Source organism: Otolemur garnettii, unplaced genomic scaffold (genome assembly GCF_000181295.1).
Source record: "Otolemur garnettii isolate 467f Iridium unplaced genomic scaffold, OtoGar3 scaffold00083, whole genome shotgun sequence".
Lineage (NCBI taxonomy): Eukaryota > Metazoa > Chordata > Mammalia > Primates > Galagidae > Otolemur > Otolemur garnettii.
In genome coordinates this window covers 7,291,769-7,296,985 of record NW_003852478.1, presented here as the reverse complement: position 1 = coordinate 7,296,985, position 5,217 = coordinate 7,291,769, and the positions used below count along the sequence as shown (strand labels likewise).

The 5,217-nt window shown below is 60.1% G+C and overlaps 1 protein-coding gene across 2 annotated transcripts in view; it reads right to left on the bottom strand.

Moving 5' to 3' along the window:
• Positions 1 to 4,991, bottom strand: part of PDGFRA (platelet derived growth factor receptor alpha) — a 46,321-nt gene extending 41,330 nt beyond the window's left edge. Inside the window, exon 1 of one of the 2 annotated variants that reach the window (XM_023515990.1) lies at positions 4,828 to 4,991. The gene's annotated coding sequence lies outside the window, so the exon portion shown is untranslated. Of the gene's footprint in view, positions 1 to 2,129; positions 2,152 to 4,827 lie in introns of those variants that run through there. The other variant, XM_023515991.1, reaches the window with a different exon arrangement.
• Positions 4,992 to 5,217: the final 226 nt, after the last annotated feature.

Genomic DNA, 5,217 nt, shown 5'->3' with positions numbered 1-5,217 from the left:
CTTGTGGCACACTTGAGGTCCCCAAGCCCCCACACTAGGTCTCCTCACTCATAAACCAGAGCACAGACACCGCCTACTGTCCTCAAACAGGCCTGCGCCGATAAGGACATGCTCAGTATATAAATGCAAAGGATTAACATCTAAGGAGACAAACAACACAAATGTCCACCAAGTAAATGTGGTCTGTCCAACCATTCTGGCAGCTTCGCAGGAAGGGATAATCAGTCACCATCTTTCACTATCCTACTGGGAGAAAAAGGTATCTTCCTAACGTCACACATGCTCGGAATCTCCGCCAAGCCCCTTCTCGGAGGGTCGTAGCAGTTCTCGGCAGCGGCCAGCAGATGGCAGTGTTGGTCCAAGGACCCGTATCCAGGGGTCCGCGGACACGCAGACGCAGCTGTAAGGAATTCTGAGCTAAAACGTCCCAAATCTTAACTTCCAATCTTTTTGTGGTTACTGCAGTAGAAATTGCGGAGAGTGGAAACAGGAATAAGAAAACTCCGAAGATGTCTAAATCTGGTCGGGGCCCCAGGAGAATTGAGTGTGGGGCAGGCATCGCACCCCGGTCACCGTCAGCGGCTGTGCCAGGGCCCGGGAGACCCGGAGACCGCGCTGTCCGCCGGGCCGCAGAGGCTCAGCAGGACTCGCCACTCGGACTCCAGTAGCCCATCTCTCATCACCTCAGCCTTGCCGCCCCCTCGGATCGCGCGCCATTGTCACCCCGCATAAACCCGCCGCCGGGGCCGAGACGGCCACGCAGCCGGAGAAGTAAGGGCTTATTGGGAACCACTGTTCCCTTGCACAGTAATGCAGGGTCGTAAAACAAACAAACAGCAACAGGCCGCCTGCGCGGCAGGAGAACTTGAGAGCGACTGGAACACAGAAAGCGGAGCCGGCCTCCCCAAGAGTGCGCGGGACCGTCCACCTCCACTGTCCTCTGCTTCCCCCACATTCATTTAAAATCACGCCCCTGCTCTCAATCCCAAATCCGGGAACCTCAGCGCCTCCCGGGCCCACTCAGGGCCTGCGGGGCGTCTGATGGAGACCCCGAGGCGGGAGAGAGGTGGACTAGGTTAGCCTAAATTTGGTTACTCTAAGTTTGGCCCCCGGGACCCAGCGCCGCGCTCCGCTGCCGCAGCGGCGCCGACCGCCCGGGGCTGGCGGAAAGCGGGACGTGCCGCGGCGCCCGCTAGAGGGCGCGGCAGCCCCGCGAATCTTACCCCGCTCGCCCGCCCCGCCGCCCCGCCGCTGAGGCTCAGGGTCCCCGACAGCGCAGCCGGGACCGCGGCTAGCTAGCCTTCGCCGGGGAGGTGCCGCGCTGTGACCGTCCACACCCTGGCTCCGTCCGGCCTCCGACCCCACACACACACCCATACAAACACGGCTTGGTCTGCTCTCCCTCCCGCCGCCTCTGCGCCCTCCGTGGCTCGGTCACCCTGGAGTTGGTGGCGACGCCTGGCCGCTCGGGGGACCCTCGCCCCTGCCAGCCCCGCTCCGGCCCTCAGAGCAGCAGAGGCTGCCGCGCCCCAGGCACGACGCTCGGAGTTTGCATTGTTTTCGACTGAGACTAGAGAGGGGGCCGGGCGGGGTGGAGGGAGAGGGGCGGGGGGGGTTGGGGGAGAGGGGTACAGGGGTTTAGGGTTACAGACGCTCGCCAGCGCCTCCTATAGGCCTGACAGCCTCACGGCCGGGGGCTGCAGCTCACAGGGAAGGCCCAGGGAGCAGCGCCCGTGCCCTCTCGGCTTTTAAGAACCCGGCCTTTCCTACCTAGTGCCCACCTTGACCGACGCTCGCCAGTGCCCACACCCGCTCGCGTCCGCGCCTCTCGTTCCCTTTTGGCAGGAGAGAGTAGATTGCGATAGGAGGCAGGAAAGTATCCCACCTCCGGGGTTCCCTTTATCCCCTCCTACAATCTACTTTTCCAGCCCATCCCTCGTTTGCCATTCTGTTTAAAACAAAAAGAAATGCCGCCGCCGAGCCATTTCAGCAGAAGACAAGCATCGTCAGAGCCGGGACTGGAGTGCAGTGGGGAGAAGCAATTTGCCCCCGACCGTGCATCGCATCCGGGGCGAGCCCGAAAGATCCCCCCACCTTAGGCTGAACGCGAAAGACGCTGAGAGCCGCACCTTTTGGTCACCGAGCTGACTTTTAGCTCTTTCCCTAAAATTGCCACTTTTCCACCAGCAACATGTAACCTGGTCGCAGTTCCCCGGAGGTCGGAGGGAGTCCCGCCCGCCAGGGTCTGCAGGAAGGCGCTGGCCACCACGTCCCCAAAACGCTTCTCAGCGATGCGCGCCGCCCACAGTCTGTCCCCAGGAGGCACCAAATGGACCCGCCTCGGCGCCAGACGCGTTTGCAGCTGGAAAGCCCGGCCCGAGGCCCCTCCCCTGTGTTCCTCCCCTGCCCGCGTCCCGGGAGGAAAGCAGCCCAGAGGCCGAGAACTGGGAGCCTGGGCTCCGCTTCGGTCCCTCTCGATTTAAGGGTGGGAGCAAGTAAGAACCAGGGCGTCAGGGACCAGCGCCGGGCTGGGTCCCGGCGCGCCCCTCTTCTCCCGAACCCCTCGCTCTCCTGAGCGAAGTCTAGATGCACTGGGGTCAATCCAAAAGTAGGACCTTGAAAGAGCTCCGAAGCTGGGACTGACCAGGGCGGGCATCAAAGAGCAGCTGGTCGGCCCCACGCCTTTCGGGGACCCCAGGAGGGGACCCTCATTGTGCGGGATGTAGAAAGGAGGAGGCAGGGGAGGTGGGTGCAACGCCGCAGTGTCAGGGTCCAGGTTGGCCAAATCGGGGGTGGGGGGACCGGGCGGGGTGTAAAAAGCAACGATTGAGGTGCTCACGCCGGGGCACCTCTTTCTGCCCTCCTGGGGGAACATTAGTCCGGGAGATGTGCAGCCGAGGACTGTCGTGCCTCGTTTGTCCTGGATCCCTCCCCCTGCTCCAAAAACTTCCCTAGTTCTGGTCTGGAGCGACCGCGGCGAGGCGAGTCGGTCCAAAACGTTGAGCAATTCAGCCACGGAGCCAAAAAGCCATTTCCCACACCGCCCAGCCCAGGGCTTCTCCGGGCAGCTCGGCCCCGCGCAGGGCGGTCCGGACATGAGGGGGGCCTCCAGCTAGCCTCCCATCCTGGGGAGATCCAGTGAGTGGCAAATTCTTCCAGACACTCCACACATCCTCAAGTCTCAACAGGGCGGGGAAGCTAGGCGCGGGACTCACTCTACGGCTGCGGGAGAGACGACAGCTAAGCCAGCCAGCTTGGCACTTCCAGACCAAGACGTGAGACCAGGCTACCTGCCGCTCTGCACATCTGGCTCCCTCCAGCAGCCCTACTCTGGTCTGGGCACACTCTTCGCTCTGAGCTGGTCGACAACCTTTCCTAATAGAACCTCTGATCCCCAGTTTCAGAGCCAAATGGACGCCGCCCTCTTCCCTGGCGCTGCTGAGAGGAGTTAATCTCCATGAGTAAAAACCAATTTCCATGGGCATAGACGGCAAGGGAAGGAGGAACACGCACAGACGTCGCTGAAGCCCAGGAGAGGAAGGGAGTGGGACGACTGGAGGGGGCCGGGCAGAGAAGGGCGAGCGCAGACCGCAAGTGCCACGCATCCCCGAGCGGAGAGGGGTCTGGGGCGGGGGGCAGAGCTCCACTACCCTGATGGAGCAGATGAGGGCGGTTCGCCTCCCAACTTTTTGTCTTACCTGCAGCCACGTTTCCCCGGTTCCTAGTCGTTCCTAGCTAAATTTTCCCCAGAAGAGTTCGGCACTTTTCTGGAGACCCTTCCTCATTCGCTGCGTGCAGCCGGACTGAGCCCGGCTTTGAAGAAATTATTCACCGAGGAAGGGGACCAAGAATGGTGGGGGGTAAGGGCCACCATGCACAATGAATGAGGGCCCCTTGGAGTGCAGTTCGAAATTCCTCAAATCCCAGTTGCTGGAATGCAAGGCGACGACGACTTCTTCACTCCGGGCCAAATGTGTTCGTCATTACTCCAGACCGCCCGCCTGCGCCGCCGCTGTCGCCCCCGCGCTAAGGCTGCAACCCGAGCTCACTGCCCGGGGGGCGCCCGCTCTCCCCCGCACCTCAAACTTGGCAAACCGCTAGAGAGAGCACCCCAAATTGTCGCCAAAGCCCGCGCCGCTTGCTTGTCCTGCAGCCGGCCCACTGCCGTGCTTAATCTGGCCCCGACTCGCACCAAGCGCAGCGCCGTCCAGTAATTACGCGCGCTCGGCTGGCGCCATGTGCACCCAGCCAGCACCGAGGTCCGGCCTCCAGGCGAGCCCTTCACGCCTCCCCCGCCCTGAACCCCTTCCCGCGCCCCACTTAGCGCTCTTCTCTCCCTACCTCCCTTGATCCCCCAGACGCGCTCCACACCACCGGCTGCAGCGCTGTCCCGCCAAACCGCGGGCCAGGAATGAAAATACTCATTTAAAACCTGTCGCCTTCCAGGACCCACTGCCAAGAGCGGGGCAAACACCTCCGCTCCACCCCCAGCGTCACTCGCGAACACCACCCCCACTGCCGAAAGAAACCTCAAAAATGTAAACCTAAACAATTTCTTTGGGAGGCCATAGGGTTGTTAGAAAAACATCGCTTTTAAAAATAGGTCTGGAAAATGTGTGTTTTTTAAGCCCTAACTCTATGGTTATCTCCCCGAGTAAAGTTTATTCAGAAAAAAAATTACTCTCTGGACACACAACCGGAATTCAGCTCCATTTTTTTTTTCCTTATTGCCCAAAGTTTGAAGTTATAATACTTCAGTCTTTCTAGCCCCACAGTCTGATCAGGGATTTCCCTTAAAAACAAAAATCATTTTTTCTTCTCCCTTACCTCCTCTTATGTCAGTCTGCGCTGAAAACCCTACACACGGGGCGGAAAGTGCGTCCACGGCCTCCAGTCCTCGCTCGTCGTCCCTTCCTCTGATTCTCTCCCTGTAGCTCCAACAGTACTGGGCTCAAAAACCGTGTTTTGTAATTGATTCAATGTTATAGTCCATCCTTCTAAAACTAATCATTTTCTCTAAGTAAATAGCTGTCAGGAAATAAAGCCCCCCCCCCTCCACCTGGGCCTCTTCAAAATAAAAGTTTCTTGCACTCCCAGCGCTCTGAGTCTCCCAGGCTCCAGATCGCGCTTTGGCTCTTGCTCTTACGCAATCAGGGGGTCCAGTCCCAGCCCCCAGACTTCGACAACAACTGGGGGGCGGGGAGAAGCGGACCAGAT